At 37.0% G+C, this 22,484-nt stretch overlaps 1 protein-coding gene across 4 annotated transcripts in view; it reads left to right on the top strand.

The window, feature by feature from the left end:
* Window positions 1-22,484, top strand: part of NCOA1 (nuclear receptor coactivator 1) — a 169,201-nt gene that overhangs the window by 59,183 nt on the left and 87,534 nt on the right. The window lies entirely within an intron of this gene.

Below are 22,484 nucleotides of genomic sequence, written 5' to 3'. Positions count from 1 at the left end.
CAGAGAAGGTGGCTTAAGTAGGACTTGAATGATGGATGGACCCACACCTCCTGGAGAATGGGGCCAAGGGTTGTTTTTGATAGAGGATGTGCAGTATGAGGAGATGCATAAGGGCTTTCTTTCTTTCTGCTCATTAAATATAGATAAACATTTTGACTGGTAAGTATAGAAAAAAACCTGTTATATACCAAACCATTTCTTATAGAATTCATTTAGGAGACCTTTAAATATTAAAGTAAGTATTATCTGGACTGCAAAAAGTTATGAAGAAACTAAAATAGTTTGGCTGATAGTAGGTACTCAACAATTGTAATTATTATTGAAATGAACAAATTTCATTTGGTACAGTGGAAATGTTCTATATCTTAATTGTGGTTACAAAGGTGTTTACCTTTGTCAAAATTCATTCTGTTGTATATTTAAATTAGGCTCATTTTATTGTGTGTAAATTTTATCTTAGTAATGTTCATTTAAAAATTGTGAATGTATTATTACATATGTCTCCTTTTATATTTAATAATAAAGATTTTTTTAAAAAATCATAGGTGGGCTGGAAAAATAAAATTGTCTGTGAAATCACACTTCTTCCATATTTGTACTTAGATTAAAAAGACGGAGTTCTTAAGGAAGAGATTTTCAGCTGTTTATTATCAAACTAAATGTCCAACACAAGACTCAGCATATTAATCATATAGCAGTGAGCAGAATAAAAGTCCATACTTTCATAGAATTTACTTTTTAGTGGAGGAAGGAGAGGGATACTACAGAAGAGAACAGAGTAATTCATTCCAGGTAATTAAGTGTTATGATAATGTACCCTTCATCTGAATTGATCCAGGATCCTTCCATCCATAGGCTAACACTCTATCCACTGAGCTAATCCAGCTAGGGCTGGATAATTTCTATTGATCAATCTTTTAAGTTCACTGATTCTTCTGTTATTCCATTTTAATATTGGGTTCACTCAGTGAGTTTAATTTTGGTTATTGCATTTTTCAGTTCTGAAATGTCTACTTGGTTCTTCTTTATATCTTCTATTTCGTTGCTGAGACTCTGTTTTTCCATGTATCTCAGTAGTTTGTAATTACTTGGATCATTTTACTGATACCTGCTTTAAAATCCTTGTTAGATAATTCAGACATCTTTGTCCTCTCAGTACTGGTGTCTGTTAATTATCTTTTTTAAATTGAGATTTTTTTCCCATGTATTGCTTATTTTTTTTCATAAGTATGATTATTATTAAAACAAATTAGGAGAATCAGAATAAGGAGGAAACTGAACCAATCAGGTTGTATAAGCTCAATTTCTTTTTCTACCAAGTAGATATAGTAATACCTACTTCACAGATGTTTTGTAAAGAATACATGAAAACACATATGTAAAGTATCCAACCCTGTCCCTGGCATATAACAAATGCTCAGGAAATTTGAGTTAATTTTTCTTTATTTTTCATGCTTATAGTATTTTGAAATCATTGTTGTCAATTATATAGGGAAGAGACTCTTTAAAAGTTGTTGCCCTAACCGGTTTGGCTCAGTGGATAGAGCGTCGGCCTGCGGACTGAAGGGTCCCAGGTTCGATTTGGTCAGGGGCATGTACCTCGGTTGCAGGCATATCCCCAGTAGGGGGTGTGCAGGAGGCAGCTGATCGATGTTTCTCTCTCATTGATGTTTCTAACTCTCTATCCCTCTCCCTTCCTCTCTGTAAAAAAAATCAATAAAATACATTTAAAAAAATAAAAATAAAAATAAAAGTTGTAACTCCTCCCCATCCCCAGCTAGTTCTCTAAATTGTTATTACTTAATACGAAGATCAGCCTGTTCTCAATACTGCCTTAGTTTTTGTTAAACCTAGATAAGTTTTCTTATTTGAGGCCCTAGGAAATTCATCCACTTTCTTCTGTTCCTTAGAGAATCTTTTCTATCTCCAACACCTATCCAGGGCAGAAGTGGACTGATGTATCGTTGACGGCTTCCCTCCTTACTTGCCACCTTACATTTTGCTTTTAGTATTTTACAACTAAGTATTGGGGGAATGGTAGAAGCAGGAAGAGCTGGAGAAGGTGTGGTGATCTTGACAGAAAAAGACAGTTGTTACCAAGCTTAAGAAATCCTAATAGCTTCTTTTAAAGCTTTCAGTTGTCCCAGACTCTTGCTGAGTCGGTAATTGGAAGCTCTATTGAACTGATGCATCTTAATATTTTCCCTTTGTCTTGAAACCTGTTTGACCTTCACGATGGAAGTTTTTTCTGAGAAAGTGACATTTAGGTTGAATTTTGAAAGATGAGTTAGGCCAGTGATGGCAAACCTTTTAAGCTCGGCCTGTCAGCATTTTGAAAAACCCTAATTTAACTCTGGTGCCATGTCACATATAGAAATTTTTTGATATTTGCAACCATAGTAAAATAAAGACTTATATTTTTGATATTTATTTTATATATTTAAATGCCATTTAACAAAGAAAAATCAACCAAAAAAATGAGTTCGTGTGTCACCTCTGACACACGTGTCATAGGTTTGCCATCACTGAGTTAGGCTTTACTAGGTGAGGGAGGAAAATGTACAGGCAGACAGAACCAGCATATCTGAAGTTTTTGAAGTAAGAAAGGAGCATATTGCATACTGAAGGTACTAAAATTGTCAGTACAGAAATAAAGATGGTGTGGTATTGACAAAAGGATACACGCATAGATTGTTGGAACAGAGTACACAGTCCAGAACTGGAACCCACACAAATATAGCCAATTGGTTTTTGGCTAAGTTGCAAAAGCATATCAGAAGAGAAAGAATAGCTTTTTTAGTAAATGGTGTTGGCTTTGCATTCAAATGCAAAATAATGAACCTTGATTTATACTGCATACCTTATATAACAATTAACTTCAAATGCATCATAGATCTAACTGAAAAATGCTTTTGGAAGAAGGCATATGTGAAAAACTTTGTGACTTGAGGTTAGGCGAGACACCAAAAACATGATTCATTAGATAAAAATATTGGTAAGTTAGACTTCATAGAAATTAAAAGCTTTTATTATGTGAAAGACACAGTTAAGAGAATAAAAATATAAGCTATAGATTGAGATTAAATATTTTCATATCCTATATCCAATAAAGGACTTATATAAGAATATATAAAAAACTCTCAAAACTCTCAACAATAAGGAAACATATAATTTAAAAATGGACAAAAAGATATAGACATTTCCTCAAAAAGGACATACCATTGATAAATGAACACATGAAAAGATGGTCAATATCATTAACCATTGGGGAAATGCAAATTAAAACCACACTGAGATACCACTACATACCTATGAAAATGACTAAGATAAGAAATAGTGAGAATACCAGGTGCTAGTAAAGGTGCAGAAAAACTAGAACTGTCATATGTTTCCGGGGACCATAAAAAATGGCATATACATTTCTTTTAAAAATATTTTTTTGAATTAATTTAAATATACAGAAAAGTAGCAAAGATTAATACAGATGCCTGTATATCTCAGTTTTTTGATATGTTAACAGCTTACAAAACCATGGTATATATTTCGGGACTAAGAAACCAACATTGGTGCATTACTTTTAACTACATTCCAGCTTTTATTTGTATTTCATCAGTTTTTCCACTTAATGCCCTTTTTCTGTTCCAGAATTTAATTCAGGACAACCACATTTTGAAAATAAGTTTTATTTTTATTTTCTAAAAATTCTTTCTTATTCATTGGTTATGATATCTTATGAACAGATTTTCTTGTTTTGTGGACACACTGGCCTCTTGAATCTCTCTGAAGATACCAAGTAAAGTTAAGACATTCTATTTATTTTGGTTACCTTAACTTTTTTTTCTTTGGGTCATTGTACCCCTGCTTTTTCACCTTGGTGCCTCTCTTAGTTTTTATTAATTAGCTGGTGATTCTTGGCTATTCTTCTTTACAGTATTTTCAAACAAAGGTCTAAATAAGTGGTCATCCAATTTGAATATATACAAAATCCCTTCAGAGCCCAGCTTAAATGCAGTCAAAACCTCACAAAAATCTGATTTAGTAAGTCTGGGGTTGAGCATCTAAACCAGCCGTTCTCAACCTGTGGTTCGCGACCCCTTTGGCAGTCGAACAACCCTTTCACAGGGGTTGCCTAAGACCATCCTGCATATCAGATATTTACATTATGATTCTTAACAGTAGCAACATTACAATTATAAAGTAGCAATGAAAATAATTTTATGGTTGGGTCACAACATGAGGAACTGTATTTAAAGGGCCAGAAGGTTGAGAACCACCCATCTAAACACTTTAGATAGTTTGGATGCTTGTAACATCTTGGTAAACTGGTGAAATTCTGTAAAGGTCAGTATTCTTTAAAGATTTTTATTATTTACTAGAGGCCCAGCGCACAAAATTCATGCAGGGGGTGAGGGGGCCAATGGGAGATGTTCCTCAGCACGACCTGCACCCTCTCCAATCAGGGAGCCTTCAGGGCATGTCCTACTGACAGCTTAGGTCTGCTCCCCATGGTTCTCTGCTTTCTGTGGGGCCTGTCTGCTCCACACCACAGCGATGGGCAAGCAGGCCCTGCTGGGTGCTGCCTGCAGGACACTCTTGCCTGCTCCCGGGTCGCTGGGTGCTACCTGCGGGCCATGCTTGCCTGCTGGGCTCACATTGCTGGGGCGCCGCCGCCAGTGTCCCACCCCAGCCACTGTGGGTGCCGCCATCTTTTTGTCATGGAGTGATGGTTAATTTGCATATTGCTCTTTTATTAGATAGGATTTTTTCCAATATATTTTATTGATTTTTACACAGAGGAAGGGAGTGGGACAGAGAGTTAGAAACATTGATGAGAGAGAAACATCAATCAGCTGCCTCTGCAGACCCCCTTCTGGGGATATGCCCGCAACCAAGGTACATGCCCTTGACCAGAATCAAACCTGGGACCCTTGAGTCCACAGGCCGACGCTCTATCCACTGAGCCACATCAGTCAGGGCTAGATAGGATTTTTTAGAGAGAAAGGGAGAGGGGGAGAGAGAGCAAGAAACATCTACATGAGAATGAAAAATTGATCAGCTGTCTCCTGCATACCCCCTACCAGGGATCAAGACCCAAATCTGGGCATGTGCCCTGACTGGGAATTGAACTGCCAACTTTTTGGTGCATGGAACCTTGCCCAACCTACTGAACCCCCAGGGCAAGGTCAGTATTCTTTAGAAAGCATTGATTTCCCCAATGAATTCCATCCTGACCACAGGGCTCTGTAGGTTGGCTTCCCACTTGCTGTGGTAAATGGGAGGTGGAGCCCCTTTTTTCTTTATCATGCTCCATGTAGAGACAAGGCTAATAAACTGGGACCTATCCCTCCCCCAGCTTCTGCTATAGGAAGGAATTTATCTGCTGTGACCAGCATTTACTATTTACTATCAGGGTTGTACTGGTTGCCTTTGGTGGTTTTTCAGTTATTCTATGTCCTGTCTATACTCCAGGCCCACCTGACATGAGATGTTTAAGAAGGAGAAACGAAATGCCTGGGCTCAGTCTGCCATCTTGAACTGGAAGTCCACTTGTTACTTTTAAAGTGATGTTGTTTTATAATGTGCCAATAAGTATTTCTTTTGAATTCTCACATAAAATTAACATCATAAAACCAGTCGTAGGATTACAGTTTACTCATGCTTATTCAGATGTTCACAGAAAATGTAGCTTGTTCATTTTTTTATAAGTCATGTCTTCCTTTTGATGAACCCTGGTCACGTGGTAACTGGAGGAAGAGTATCAGTCTTAAGTCTGGTAAACTAAGTCTTATTCAGTAATTTAAATGTATCTCTTTGGATATTTCAGTCTCTGTTTGGATATTAGTCTTTCAGTTATCATCTCTCCTCTCATACCTTTCCACAGTGGAATCCAGACTTATGGGTTGGATGTATGTGGCTTATGTGACCTTGTAGTAGTAGTAGAATACAAGGACCCTCAGTCCATGTGCCATCGTCTTCGATTTTTCACTGATCTCTCCTTCAAAGTGATTGGTTGGGCTATTTCCTGGAATTGTGACTACTAGGGTGCCATCAGAACTGTCCTTGGGTGTTCCTCAGATGTCTACAGCTGAAGTTTAAATGATACTTGAGATTTGTTCTGTTGGTTCCAGGATGTGTTGGCCATCTTCCCAGGTGTCACACATTACCTGAGGTCTGGCTAGGGTTTTCCATTGGCCCCCTAGCCAGGTGTTCTCTTTTCCAGGCCTTTACTGTGGAGTTACTTTGCCCCTATCACAGTGACCTCTTCTGGAAAATTCACCATCCAGCATCTTAAATTACCTTTCCTCTACGACTTGGGAGCACGGAGGAATTTCCCAGTGCCTTCTATGGCAGTTAGGGGAAAGGGAGATTCCAGAGCCAACCTCGTGCCTCTCCTCACTCTGATTGTGCTTCTCTGCATTGTTTTGATGTGGTTTTCTGCAGCTTTTGCTAGGGCGTGGATGAGGAGAGGTAAGAGGTTGGTATGTGTGTAGGGGGTGGGGAGTGCTCCTGGAAGGCAGTCACTTTGCACAGTCTCAACAGGAAGAAGAACAGAAGCTATTCCAACTCCCAGATTGCTTCACTCCATCAAATATCTCTTTCCTTTTGCAGCCTCTACCTGGATGGGGTAATGTGAGTATTGGTCTAATCGCTTTTTCCTCCTGTCTCGGTCCGATTCTTTATCTTACTGTCCTTTGGCCATAATCAGGAATTTGAGGCTTTAATTTGTACTTTCTCTAGGTTTAATCCTCCTTCTACCCTAAATAGCAGGTTTTATATTATAGCTATCATGACAGAAAGGATATATGCTCTCTAGTGTGGAAGAAACTATAATCTGAGTCTTTCAGGCCTGGTCAGAAAATAGTAGCGTTTTAAAAAATTCCTTCTTTTGGAAAACCAGTTATAAGAATTATGTCCTACTACAAAATCTTTTCTTTAATTAAGAAGGTGAATCTTAATATTTCTAGTAGGTGAATAAACATAATATTAAGTGTTTTCATAATCATTAGGGTATATGCCTTCATTCCTCTTCTTTTTCAGAATTTCCTTATAGATCAGCCGTGGGCAAACTACAGCCTGCGGGCCGGATCCGGCCTGTTTGAAATGAATAAAACTAAAAAAAAAAAAAAAAAAAGACGGTACCCTTTTATGTAACGATGTTTACTTTGAATTTATATTAGTTCACACAAACACTCCGTCCATGCTTTTGTTCCGGCCCTCCGGTCCAGTTTAAGAACCCATTGTGGCCCTCGAGTCAAAAAGTTTGCCCACCCCTGTTATAGATATATCCTTTTCATTATAGTATAGACTAGAGGCCTGGTGCACGAATTCGTGCATGGGTACAGTCCCTAGGCCTTGCCTGCAATCAGGACCATCTTGCTGCCACCCACCCTGGTTCCCCATTTGCCACCTGGCGATGGGAGCCTGATGGTCAGGGAAGGGACTGAGAGGTCGGCCATTGTTGCCCACTTGCCGGCCCCACCCTCGCCTTGGGTCGCCATCTGTGTATGGGGCAACCAGCTGGGTGGGGGGCTTGGCCTGGTGCCTCCTGCATCCCCTGCCACCCACCCAGGTTCCCCATTCACCATTGGCAATTGGAGCCTGCCAACAGGGGAAAGGGACCAAGAGGTGGTCAGTGCACCTCATAGTGAATAGTTGAGCAGTCGTTCTTGTAATTCTGCCATTATGGTTGTAGGCTTTTATTATATAGGATTCTTATATGATTGTTTCTAAAACATATTTTATTTTTTATTTTATTTTTATTAAATCCTATAATTTCAGGATTACGTTGTATCTTAATAATTTTCCCAAGCAGGGAAATAGTCTATGTCTCTTTTTTCATATCTTCTTTAATTATATACAATAAGGTTTTATAAAATTTTGAAATATGACTTTAAAATATAGGTCTCATATTCTTTTTACATGAATCTTTTCCTTTTTGATTTTTGTGTGTGTTTAAGGGAGTAAAATGCAGCTTGCAACTCAGTTCCTTCTGCCTTGTAGCTCTTTCCTGAGTGATCCCATAGTACTTTGTGTACTTGCCTTTTCTAGTGTTCCTGTATTTATGTTTACTAGCGTGTGATCAGCTCAGGGACAGGCACCCAGGTATTGCTTATCTTTATTTGCCTTAGTGCCTAACAAATCCCTGCTCTTAATAATGGGCAGGGGAAGTTATCAATTCATATACTCGTTCCCTGACTTCTTTTGCTCCATAGTACTTACCATATTCTAATGTAATATATTGTTTACTTATTTGTCTTATTTATTGTCTGTCTCTTCTCACTAAATTATAAGTGCCATCAAGGCAGGGATTTTTAACTATTTTGCTTACTACTGCATTTCTAACACCTAGGAGAGTATCTGGCACAAATGTGACCAGTGATTACTTGTAGAATGATTAATGAACTAATTGCTCAAATTTAGATAATTGCCTGATTATACCATATGATCGGTACAGTATGATAAGCATAAACTTCTGGTATAGAAAAAAATAGTAATGTAATTATAAAGGTGTTAAGTTTAAAAGCTTGGAAGACCTTACTATCATCTAATTATGTTTCATTTTGTGAAATGACCAAGAAGTGAGATGAGTTGATTTAAGCCGAGTCAGTTTATTGTAGAAATGGAATAAGAATTTAGAACTCTTGAGTAAAACTTAATAATTAATAGTGGCATTTGTATTATTGGTGGAGTGCCCTCTATGTCCCTACCTGTTGCCGGTAGAAGTGTTTCTTGTGATGTCGCAAGGAAAGTAAATTCCTGAGACTCGCACAGTAGAGTGAGCAATCTTTGTTTGCATGGAATTAAACCCTGGGTTTCCAAGGTCCCATTTCCCTCCGTCACGCCATGGCAAAAGTCCAGCTGTGCCTTCAGCAGAGCCAGGATTAAAGCCACTGCCCAGAGTCTCTGCCCACTATTAAAACATCGTCCAGTCCAGCATCTGCTAGGTTAGCTTTGTTCCCAGCTGTAGTCCATTGCATGTGAGATTCGCCATGTGGCTGCTGAGGCCTCATGGTGGGCTAGCGCACAGGTCTGTGTGGGTCAAGGAGCAAGCGAGAAACAGGAATACAAGAGAGCAAGAGCTGGTAAGAGAAAGAATTCTTTGGGGATTATGTATTCCCAAATTTTTACCATCTTTCATTGGTGTCCACCCTCTTAGCCAATGATCTTTGTTCCCAAGTTAGACTGAAGACAAGCACTTTCCCAACATCATCCAGACTTCATTGCACATATGCCCATCTTCTCCTTTGTTTGATCCCTTTCCCCAGTGATCTGCAGGGAAAGGACTGGTGGTTCCCTGGGTAATGTGAAGTTGCAGCTTCCTGGTGAAGCTGCCCCAGATGACATGCTTATCATGTCTGGCCTCCCGATTGCTTCTTTCCTATTATTAATAACCAGGTAATCACAACGGTATCACCTTTATATATCAAAGAAGCTTTTCTTGATATCCCAGTAAATATCTTTAGTATTTTTCTTTCATAGCACGAACACAATTTACAATTGTGTATTTAATGTCTCTCTTCTACATTAGATTGTAAGCTCCATAAAGGCATGACTTTTGTCTGTTTTCTTTATTGTGAAATACTCAGCATCTTATACAGTGCCTGAAACATGATAGGCACTATATATGATTTATTATTTCATAACTGAGAAGGTTTGAAAAGAGGATTTTTGATGAAAACCTGTTTTTACTAACAAAGGTTGTGAAAAATTACTGGAGTGGCATTATATTAAAACCATAGGTGCCTTCTTAGGCATGGATTCATATAGTTCTAAGCAACCTTGTGCTCTTATTTTTTTTTCCAAGTAAGCTGCATTGCTGGAAAGCAAATTCACTCACTGCTTGGCAAGAATATTAGTTGAGTTTATAAGATATTGTTCATTGTAAATGCTACGTTAGATTTTGGGGATCACTATTGGATGAGGTAAGATGACCCGTGGAGGTACTAGACAGTGGGGCTGAAAGATAGAGCACTTCAGCGGCTCTGGAGAGAAGTAATAATCTTGAGGCCCTTGCCCAGCCTCGTTACTATTGCTTCATTTGATGAAAATAAAAAAACACTGTTTTTCTCCTCAAATTGCTATCCCCTCCTACTTTTCTTGTACTGTTTTGTAGCAGTAACCATGGTTACTCGTAAAGGCTCCTTGGAGCTTTAAAAACATGTTAGTTTCACAGCTGGAGGCAAAGTGATCTAGATAAAAGCATAAGAATAAAGCTTACAGTGGTGTTTTGTTTTGTTTTTTCCCCCTGTTAGAATTGAGTTCTTTCATTAGGGAACACTTTTCCTGAAGTGAAGTGTTCTTTGTTCCCAGTAGAGCAGACAACATTTTCATTTAAATTAACACTAAGTTAGCACCTGGCTCTTTTGTTAAGAGTCAGGAAAAAGGAGGTAATGCTACCACTCACCTGTCCTCCACCTGAACCTACCCTCTCTCTATCCTCTTCTTTCTCTTATCTATTTCCTTACCGCCTTCCCTGGACCAATACTGCATGATAGTAATACTGATGGTTGAGGCTCAGATGGAAAAGGTTGTGAAGTTGCAGCTTTGGATTAATGGGGGGAAGAGGAATATAGGAGGACTAACATTTGGTATAGTGCTACCAGGAGCATATTTGCCACAATCAAGAAGAAACAAAGGCCAGGTCTTGTCTGAAGGCCAGAATAAGTGATCTCTAGAAGGAAGGCTTGGAGGCAGATACTATTTTAAGGGATGCCACTGTTGAAATGGGAAAGGAAATCTGTATTTATTAAACATCTAGTATATATTGAATACCTGCATTGGTACTTTCTATTATGTTATGTTCTCTCTTATACCAGGCTGAAAGGACTCTGAGAATTTTAAAATGACTTATAATTGTTTTCTTTGTGATGATTTTCTACTCTGAAATCCTGCCACCTTAGCTTATAGGTGATTTATACCATCTTTTTTCTTGGTGTGATATAGACTTGCTTGTACCCTGTTGTTTTTTAAATAAAGTTTTGTTAGAATGCAGCTACCGTGCTCATTAGTTTATGTATAGTCTATGGCTGCTTTTACAGTCCAAAGGCAGAGTTGAATAGTTGCTACAGAAACCATATAGCTTGCAAAACCTAAATGTTTACTATCTGGATCTTTACAGAAAAGTTTGCTATCCCCGATCTAGATTGGACTGGATCAGTTCATCCTAGACCAAGTATGAGAATGATTATTTTGGGAGGAAAGCAAGCATATTCTTAGGTTATATTCCTTGTGGGCATTAGAAAAATGGCAGGATGAAAGAGGATGCTGGGGATTTAGATGAAAGTGCTGGGCTTACTGAGCCCTTTTAAATCAAAAGTTTAAACCTAAACTGTGAAAGGAAACTTCAAATGTAAACATCGTATTTTTTTTACATTACCATTTTCTGTTTCTACATACATACCTGTGTCCATAGTCTCACATGGACTTGCTCTGATTCTGTTATCATTTGTATACTCACATAAATGTAGACTTACATAAGTATTTTGACCGGAAGTGAGCGCCAACATCTTTATTTTACAGATGGCAAAAACTTGAGTTCCTAAGAAGTTATAATATACCTGATTTACAAAAGCAGGCTAGTGCCAAATCCTGGGAGTAAAATCCTGGTTTTTACGTCTGATTTCCTGCTATCTTGCAAAGAGGCATTCAAATATGAAGTCTACCCGAAAGCCTCACCCAATATATCTTTAGTTCTAAGTAGGACTTCTTAGAAAACTAAAGAAATGCTGAAAAGGAGAAAAGCATTAAACCTAGATTCTGATTTAACTCTGCTACTGATATCTTTGCAATTTTCTGTAAGTGGACCATTCTTTGATAAACAGAAGTAAGAATTTAGAAGACAGATTAGGCTTGTAAGGATGACTGTAGACTCAGATCCAGATATTTGCTTTATTTCCTGGTAAATGTGTAGTTATTCAAGTAAACATGCTAATATATTCACAGTCCCTAAGTAATTTGTAAGGGGAACATTGAAGAATCCAGAATCCACATTGCATAAGTAGGTTATATGAATGTGTTTAAATGTTTTTCTTTTGTGAACTGAACAAACTATAATTTATAATTCATTATAAAAAGCCTTAGTGTATGATTTCACAACTTAATGAAAAAAAAGACTTCCTTAAGAAAATTAGCTGTTGCTTAAATAAAAAGACAGAAGAAATACACCAGAAATTATAACCATTTTGCTTTCATATTCATGATAGAGATATTGCCATGACACTCAGGGAAGAGTCATTCTTTTCCTTAAATTTAGTATTAGAAAGACCTCTCACTTTATTGCATCAGAAGGTAATCATAGAATTTCTTCTTACTGGTGCCCTAGGGACCCATTTTAGATAAGAGAAATCCTAAGAGAAGCTTACACAAAAGATCTACATTGTAAATTATAATATAAGAGCTTACTCTGAAGAGGATTTATAAAGCCTTATAAATTAATCTCTACAGAATTGTGTAATTGTTCCTTATTGCTCTCTGTGATAAATCAGGTCCCTCTAATTTCTTTACTTTTACATTGGAAAAAAGTTTTTAAAATATAAAAAGTTTTTGTAAGTTTTAGGTGTTTTAAAGTTTTCTTCTTAGTAATATAAGTCATAAGCAAATACATGTTATAGCTCAACAGACTTAACCAATCCTAATTATAATCTTTCAGAAATTTAAGCCATTATAGCAATTCAATATTTCATATATTTAGTTTTATAGTTTTACTGAAGGCCTTCCTCCAGGTGAATTGCTCACCTAAAGAAAATGAAATGGCCCAGCTGGTGTGGTTCAGTGGTTGAGCATCGACACATGAACCAGGAGGTCACAGTTGATTCCCAGTGAGGGCACATGCCCAGGTTGCAAGCTCAGTCCCCAGTAGGCATGTGCAGGATGCAGCCAATCAATGAGGATTATCTGCTTTACGCAAAGTCCACTGATTTAAATGTTAATCTCAACTAAAAAATACCTTCACCTTTGTGAAAGCAAAATTTAAACTGGTGGTTGACCATATACTTATGGTTTAGCCAAGTAAACATATAAAATTCACCATCACAGGTACCACGTAAGTGATTAATTTCAGTGGGGACAAAAAGATTCCTCTGAATTTTTATAAATCACCTATGAAAAAATTGAAATTAGTATAAGAAATATTAACAAGTTAAAATAAGAAAGAAACATGCAGCCGAAACCGGTTTGGCTCAGTGGATAGAGCGTCAGCCTGCGGACTGAAAGGTCCCAGGTTCGATTCCGGTCAAGGGCATGTACCTGGGTTGCGGGCACATCCCCAGTGGGAGATGTGCAGGAGGCAGCTGATCGATGTTTCTCTCTCATCGATGTTTCTAACTCTCTATCTCTCTCCCTTCCTCTCTGTAAAAAATCAATAAAATATTTTAAAAGAAAAAAAGAAAAAAAAAAAAGAAAGAAACATGCATGGGCACGGCCAGGAATATATTCATATATTAGAATCATATTTAAATGCGGCATCGGAGAAAATTTATGAATAAGTATTACATAATATAAATCAGGAAATTTTCAGGGACCAACAATCAAAATGAAGTTGAACTTAGGAAAATATTTTTAAAGAATATGAATTTTGACCAAATTTTGAAGAAAATGTACATACTGTGCATATGGAGTTGGGAGATAATCCTGATAAGCAGATTACCAAAGGGCCTTAGGAGAGGCTTGGGGAAGGAAAGGCAGGGAAGAACCGAAAGAGAGGGCCTTGGACACACATTTTATATTTGTTTAGCTAGGCAATTAAAAAAAAAGTCTGAGAGTTAATTAGGAGGGAAGTGATTAAATAGAAACAGTTATTAAAGGTATTGTTCTGCATGTATAATGGACTAGATTGGCTTCTAAGCCCAAGCACAGGAGATGAGAACCTGGGCAAAGATGTATAAACAGGAAATGGACAGAACTTTATGATTTAGTGTTGGAGACAAGAGAGAAATCATACTAATTTTGCCTAAATTCTGATACTATAATAATGAGGTTAATTCTGACAGTGTTGTGGAAATATAGAAGATGGGCATGTAGAGTCTGAGCAGTGCATACTCAGTAGATATTCCATTTGGTAAACGGCACTGTATTCTACTATCTAATAGTCTACTTTGAACCATAAAATATGATACCTTCTTATTAAGGAATTTTATTCTACTTGGTATAACTAGCATATTTTCATTACAAATTTTTATAAAATTGATTATTTGAAGACATCAGACATATCAAATTTCTGGTAAATCATATTTAACCACCAACTGTATAATTAGTATCTACTATGAAAATGAAAACTGTAGAATTTCAAAATGGGGGGTATTCAAGATTATTTTCTGGGAAGGATTTATAGAGGATGTCAGATTTAAGCTCTTGTAGATATGATTTGAAAAGTTTTACAAAGTGAGGCCAATGGAGCAAGTGAGAACCCCAAGTTGTAGGCTTAGGTATGGCTGAAATAAAAAGTCTTAAAATAAAACTTTGTTAACCTGTATTATTTTATAACTTATACACAGCCCCTTTACCTGCATATATATATATATAAAAGGCTAAGCGACCGGCCAACTGACTGGCTGGTAGTTATGACGCACACTGATCACCAGGGGCAGACGCTCAACACAGGAGCCACCAAGCAACAGCAACTTTGCAGAGTGCCCTCACACACTCCGGGACCCCTCAGGAGATGTCAGACTGCCCGTTTTGGCCCGATCCCCGCAGGCCAGGCTGAGGGACCCCACCTGCTGGAGGGACCCTGCTCACTCCGCAGATGTCCTTTGAGCCCCCAGTGCTGCCCCAGCTGTGGCAGGCTGGGGAAGGACCGTGGGAGGTTGGCTCCAGGGTGTGTCTGGCCCATCTCACCCAGTCCTCCCCCGCCAGCCACCTTCAAATTAATTTACTTTCAACGTACACGAATCCATGCACCGGGCCTCTAGTTATGTGTGATTAATCATTTTTAATTAGCCTTAGTCCTGCTATTTAAATTGGAGCCCTGGTGACCTGAAACTGTAGCTTCAGTTAGTCATATAATTTACCTTGCTTTTCTCATTCCCCATTCTCTTCTTTAGACTATTAGTCTCAAAAATCCGTGCAAGTATTGATCACTTCTTGAGGACAGCATATAGGTTATGTTTCCCATTTGTCATTCCTTATATTGTCATCACACTGTGTATGCCTTTGTTTTCATTACTTTGTTTTGCCTAGAGCAGGGGTGGGCAAACTTTTTGACTCGAGGGCCACAATGTGTTCTTAAACTGGACTGGAGGGCCGGAACAAAAGCATGGATGGAGTGTTTGTGTGAACTAATATAAATTCAAAGTAAACATCATTACATAAAAGGGTATGGTCCTTCTTTTTTTTTAGTTTTATTCATTTCAAACGGGCCGGATCCAGCCCGCGGGCTGTAGTTTGCCCACGGCTGGCCTAGAGCCTTAACAGGGCATTAATTGGGATGTTCCTTGGTCCAGAACCACATATTCTTACTATTATCATTGTGCTTTAGCTTACCTCCTTTTGCTTCTTTCAATGATAGTATTGCTTCCAGTGTCTGCTTCTCAAGCCCCATTCTAATTTGTGTTCTCCAAACCGTATTGCCTCTTACTGTTACTGCTCCCATGGTAAATCTCTTTTTTAGATTGTATTTATAACAGTATGTACTAGTATGGTATGCATACTGAAAGAAAATTGCATTTATATTCTGAACTTTAGTTTTCATCAAGTCAAACTGATTTTCTTTCCAAGTAGTCTGTTTTCAAGGTTTCAGTACATGTTACCATCTTACAGTACAAAAATAATATCTGCTATTGTTAAGATTTGTCACTTACAAAGTTACTAGAGAATGAAATATTTAAAATATTCATGCAGTTTACATAGAAAACTTTCCATGATCCTATAACTTCAATTTGCAAAAAATACTGTTTATTTATAATCAGTCAATGAAGCTACATTTTTAACAATGCTGGGAGAAAAGGATTTAACCAGTTAACTGCCATGATATTTTGAATTTAATTTAAAAAGGTCTGCCGCTTGTGTCTATAGATGCTTATGGCGTACAAATGGTTAATAATTCCTGAACATCTTAATGCCAGTTCTTTTCCTGGCAGTTTTATTAATTGGGATTCCTCTGGAGATCATTCTTTGGAAAACAAATCTTCTTTATTCCACCTTTACCCAAGAGGTCAGAATACAAGTATTCCTTCCTTTGTATACACTTTAATCTTGCTTAGAAGGGTTATGTCTTTCCCCCTTAATTATTCCTTGTCACTACATATGTAGTTTCAAAAAAATATCCACTATAATTAAAATCAAGAAGAGCACTGGGACTTCAATGTAACTGTCAGTTATATTAATTATAATTTACTGAATGGTTACTGATAAACATTTTAAATAAACTAAATTCTTTTCTAGTAGGAAAGTAATAACTAGCAGTGGTTTTTTAATAACTGATTTGAGAGAAACATCGCTTTGTTGTCCCATTTATTTATGTATTCATTGTTGTTCTTTGTATGTGCCCTGATCTGGAATCAACCTACAACCTTGGTGTATTGGGGCAACGCTCTAACTAACTGAGCCAGTTGGCCAGGGCTAATTAGTAGTTTCTTGAATAATAGTTCTCTAGGTGATCAAGACAATTTATCTTGATTAATAAATAAGAAAATAGAATTATTTGAAAGATTTGAGTTATGCTCCTTACAATACTGTTCTGTAACCTCCTTAATTCATTCATTAAAAATTTATTATCCTTCACTAAAATGTAAATTTTAAAGTATTATTTATTTAGTATGTTAAGCAGTATTATGTATGCCCAACCTAAGAAATGAAATTTAGGAATATAATGGAAACTCCTTGTGTAAGCCTTTCTCAACTCATCCCTTTTCATGTCTCTCCCCAAGTGTAAACATTATACTGAATTTTCTAAGTTATTTTAATTTTTTATAGTAAGTCTTACTACATATAAATCTGTACGTAAATAATATAGTTTATTGATTGCTTATTTTTGAACTTTATAAAAATTGGTATAGCCCTGGCTGGTTTTCTCAGTAGTTAGAGCAATACAGGAGGCAACCTATTGATGTGACTCTCTCACATCGATGTTTCTCTCTCTCTGTCTCTCCGCCTCCCTTCCATTCTCTCTAAATCAATGGAAAAAATATCCTCAGGTAAGGATTAACAACAAAAAAAAGGTATATTGTGTATGTTTTTCTTAAGATTTACTTTTTTTTGTCTTTGTTTTTGTCCTAAGACCTACTTTTAAATTTCTAAAATTCATTTTCATTGCTGTGTAGGACATTGATTTTTATGGCTAGTTATTGAATATACAGTGATTCCTACTACTGTTAATCCCTAAAGGGTAAGCAGAGGGTACAGAAAGGGGAAAATGAAATTGTTTATAAAAATTAATTCTGGAAAAGATACTTAGGAAAATTTGTAAAATGGGGTTGAAATTGTGAAAATGTACGGTGATAATAAATCTTAGTATACTAGGACTAACCAAAACCTTGAAGGGAGAAAAATAGTTTTAGGCCCCCCCCCCCAAAAAAAATTTTTTTTATAATGCTCTCCCACAAACATCGTTATTTGGATTATGATGGCATGAAGTTGGGGGAGGGTGGTAGACACACTGAGCATAAAAGCCTGTGAGTTCAATGATTGTGCTGGTGGTGGGGCATGTTGCATTCCTGGTGTCTTTGGGGGGAAGTATTTGTGCTTTATTGGGGTTTATTTTGCAGGGACTCTTGACTACCTTTGAGTACTTTTTAAGAGTTTGTTTTGTTTTAAAGGGATTGTGATTGGGCAGGTTCAAAATAATTATTGAAAGTGGGCATTATGATCTTCTACCCTCAACTTTTGCTGGTTTTCTCCTCTTACCTTGACTCATTTTCTCTCTCTTTAAAAAAAATTTTTTTTAAATTGATTTCAGAGAGGAAGGGAGAAGGAGAGAGTGAGAGATAGAAACATCAATGGTGAGAGAATCATTGATCAGCTGCCTCCTGCATGCCCCACATTGGGGATCAAGCCCGCAACCCAAGCATGTGCCCTGACTGGGAATTGAACTGTGACCTCCTGGTTCACAAGTCAGTGCTCAACCACTGAGCCACGCCGGCCGGGCTATCTCTCTTTTTAAAATTGATATTCCAGCTTTAATTGTTCCCTTCCTTAAATATTGGATTGTCTTTGTGGTAATTTATTCTCTTCTCTTTTCACTTTTCCTTGATCATCTCATCTACTCTACTACCAGGGATTCCAAAAACGTTTTTTTAAAAAAATATATTTTATTGATTTTTTACAGAGAGAAAGGGAGAGGGATAGAGAGCTAAAAACATTGATGAGAGAGAAACATCCATCAGCTGCCTCCTGCACACTCCCCACTGAGGATGTGCCCACAACCAAGGTATATGCCCTTGACCGGAATCGATTTTGGGACCCTTCAGTCCACAGGCCGACGCTCCATCCACTGAGCCAAACCAGTTAGGGCTCCAAAAACCTTTTTATCTCACTTCTTTGGAAGTCAGCTGGACTTATCTATTTGGATGTCATATTCATTACTAATGTGTACATAACTGAATTCATTAGCCTCTCCCTCAGACATCTGTTACTGCCTGCAAACTCGGTCTTGACTAAATGGCACTAATGTCTATCCCATCTCTCATGCCAGGAAACTTGGTGCTTGTAGGAGCTTATTTAGAGACTATAATCCTGAATGTAAACAAAATTTCAGCCAGAAAAATGCCTCATTATAGTATTGTTTTTAACAGCATGAAGAAACAGTCTAAAGTCCTGTAGTACTTACTGCCTTGCTTAAAACCTATGACACATACACACATAGGAATATTTTATAGACAATACAAACTATGTAGAAGATTATTTAATAACATGAGGAGTTATAGATAACTTTAGTGAAAAAAAGGTGCTCTTAAACAATATGTATACTGTGGTACCATAATCTGTATTTATAGAATAATAAATATATAAATCTTTGCATTAATTCTAGATGGAACACTTGTGGGTGATTTTTATTTACCTGCATTTTCTAGACTTGTACAGTAAACATGCATTACTTTTATAATTTATACATGCAGACTACTTGGCCTCTTGTTTGTTTGTTTTTACCCCCAATTCTTATTGATTTATTCCAGTATTTCATTCGGCCCAGCTGTTATTACATAAATCACTGTGTTGGAATTAAATGATCACAGCAACCCTCTTGCCTCCATTGCTCAGCTACCAAAGCTATCATCCTGAAAATCTTAGCTGGTCGGGTCGTTCCCTTGCTTAACCTTTCCAATTTAAGTAGCTAAATGTTCACCTCCCCAAACCATCAAGAATAGAGTAAATTTTGAATATTTTTTATTACGATTTGATCTGAAGACCTTTAGCAAACTAGATTTTAACCAACTCAAGATTTAATATAACATTTTCTTCTAACCCCAACCAGATCATTTTTGACAAGAACACAGGTATTTATGCCAGATTTGGGGGATGCAGGAAGAGAAAAGAAAGGGAGAAAGCGAGAGAGAAAATATGAATTGAACTCAGGCATTTGCAAATTTTTGCTCTTTGCTTGTCCCTTCTGTTTTATCTCTGCAACCTGTCACACTTTGCCCTTGCTGGGTGTTTTTTTTGTTTGTTTCTATTCAAGGGACAATTTATCAGTTTTCTCGAGTATTTAGCCAGTAGGAACAAATACCCACATAATGAAAATCCATTCGTTTTAGTGCCAATTATTATATCAGCAGATCTTATTAGGAGTATTTATTGAAGCATGCCATGCTAATAGTCCCAGGGTGTAATTATACTTGCAGATTTCTCATGCTTTTAGGGAGTTTTTAACATGTTCCAGATGGTTAAGTAGGAAGGAGTAGACATTTTGTACTGTCTCTTCAATTATGATTAAGAATTTGATGTTACTACTTATGTTACCATTATTGCTTTTGTTAGGTTAAAACATGAGAGGAATTTAAACAAAATATGTAGATTCTGTGGGTTTTTGTTTTTTTTAAACATTTCTTCTTTTATGGTCAACAATTAACAGGACCTTTTAGATTCTTTTCCTCTGGTAAATTAATTGCTTTAATTTAAGCATCATTAAAATGAGATAATTGAATGTTAAGTAGTAATTCTTTTATGAATGTAGTCCCTAATTTATTCACGGAAAGTATTCACTTGGGTTTGTTTTAGACTTAAAATTACATGGTGAACCTTCTTGAAAAAACTTACATAAGATTGAAATAGTATAATTTTCCAAATTGTTGAAGGTTCTTCGACCGTTTTCCACAAGCTAATATGATCTTAGATTCAAAATCAGTGGACATACCAGTATACTTCAAATTTTGCCAGTAGTAGTACTGATGACTTCTCACTCATCTATTCATATTCTCTTCTATCCTTAACTGACCATTCATCTACTTTCATTTGAAAGGTATATAGCGTGTGAACTTGGAATAGTACAGTTAATGGATCATAGGGCTCCAAATCCATAAACCTTGGATTCATTATGACCTTATATTTACCTGTATTAACCAGTTTGCTAACTTGTTAGTTGACTTGACGAAATATATTGTTTTTCGATAAGAAATAGAATATTCAGTAATTCGATTTACCACCTGTATATTTTCATAATGTAATTACTGTGAGCAAGAGGACAAATTGGCCTTAATCTTTAGGCTAGTATTATTGTCCTTGAAGTTCTCTTCAAGATGTCTTCCATACAACAAAACAAGCAAAAACATAAAAATATATAATGCCAAAATTATATTTTTGGTAATGAATAAGGTAGACCGTTCCTAAGAATTTTGTTGGGATGAAAGGAATAGTTTACATTCTGTATCATAAGACATACTTCCTTATAAATTGCCTTTAAATATCTTTGTTCAGACTTTCCTGTTCCACATCTCTACATTGTGCTTTTCTTGTTTCTCCCCCAAACAACCTGCATTCTCAGCCTCTTCAAACTCCTCAGTACTTCTTGCTCATACCCGCTCCACAAATTCTTTACAGTTTTTCCAGGTAAAATTCTTAACCTTTCTATCAGATTCTTTAAACTCCTTCCCAGCAAGATCAAAGTTAGCCTAAACTAAGACTACTAAAAGCATGTCTTTGGGGAGATTCAGTTTATCTTGTTATAATAAACTAGCGTTAAATTGGGATTCCTATTTCCAACGATATTGCTAAATTTAATACAGTTTGGTTTGTTGAGCATGTACAACAAATATCATGGTCAAGTTATTATTAATGGTTCAATGTATGGGTCTGTATGGGCAGTTTTAATTTTAATTCTTATTTGTGTTTATTTAAGTTTTTATATATTTGTCTCAAAAAATTTTTACACAAAAGATGGGATTAATTTTTAAAAGAATGATTCACACTAGGATTCCATTGAATGAAATATTTTTGTTTTACATATAAAGAATAATATTTGCTTTATAAAATTTAGTGTATGCAAGACTTTTTCAGGGGTATCTATATAAGGGTTACATGTGATGAAATTTAGACTGATTAGTGGAAATACCTCTCTGAGTTAGTGATAGGAGATGATAACGGTATATTGAAAAGCAATTCTACTTTGGGCTCATGAGACCATCTTTCATTTAATAACCAAGCTAGAATTTTTCCTTTCCCCTTCTTTGCAGTATCCCAGCCTCTACCTCTTTACCCAGGCCACTTCCATCATGAGGTGGAAAGAGTTGTTACTGTGATTCCCTTCATCTTGGAGACAGGGAGGTGTTACTTACCCATCTAACCCTTTTTCTGGTATATGACATTTGAAACACCCTTGCCTTCTTGAAACATTTAGAAAATTGTAATAATGGCACTCAGTCCTCATCTTTCCTAAGGTTTTCTTTGTCCCTTAATATATATCTCATGCATTTAAAATCCCTTTTTTTTTTTCTCTTAAATCACAGCATCTCAGTGTTTGATTGAACTTGGGCACTGAATATAAATCGAGACTATATTTGTGTGTGTGTTTAGGCACCTTTCTAAGCACAGATCATGACTTTGCATTCCCCACTGAATCAATTTGTTACCCAGCTGGTGTTGCTCAGTGGTTGAGCATTCACCTATGAACCAGGAGGTCATGGTTTGATTCCTGGTCAGGGCACATGCCCGGCATTACAGGCTGGATCCCCGGTCGGGGGGTGCAGGAGGCAGCCAATCAATATTCTCTCTCATCATTATTGTTTCTCTCCCTCTCCCTTCCTCTCTGAAATCAATAAGAATATATTTTTTAAATCATCCTGTGTGCCCTAACCAGTTTGGCTCAGTTGATAGAGCGTCGGCCTGCGGACTCAAGGGTCCCAGGTTCGATTCCGGTCAAGGGCATGTACCTTGGTTGCGGGCACATCCCCAGTAGGGAGATGTGCAGGAGGCAGCTGATCGATGTTTCTCTCTCATCGATGTTTCTAACTCTCTATCCCTCTCCCTTCCTCTCTGTAAGAAATCAATAAAATATATTTTTAAAAAAATCATCCTGTGTAATAAAAGCCTAATATGCTACGTGCCCGACTGTTAGT

Source organism: Myotis daubentonii, chromosome 12 (genome assembly GCF_963259705.1).
Source record: "Myotis daubentonii chromosome 12, mMyoDau2.1, whole genome shotgun sequence".
In the NCBI taxonomy this organism is placed as follows: domain Eukaryota; kingdom Metazoa; phylum Chordata; class Mammalia; order Chiroptera; family Vespertilionidae; genus Myotis; species Myotis daubentonii.
Note: the sequence above shows the minus strand (reverse complement) of the source record. Positions and strands in the feature narration are given on the sequence as shown.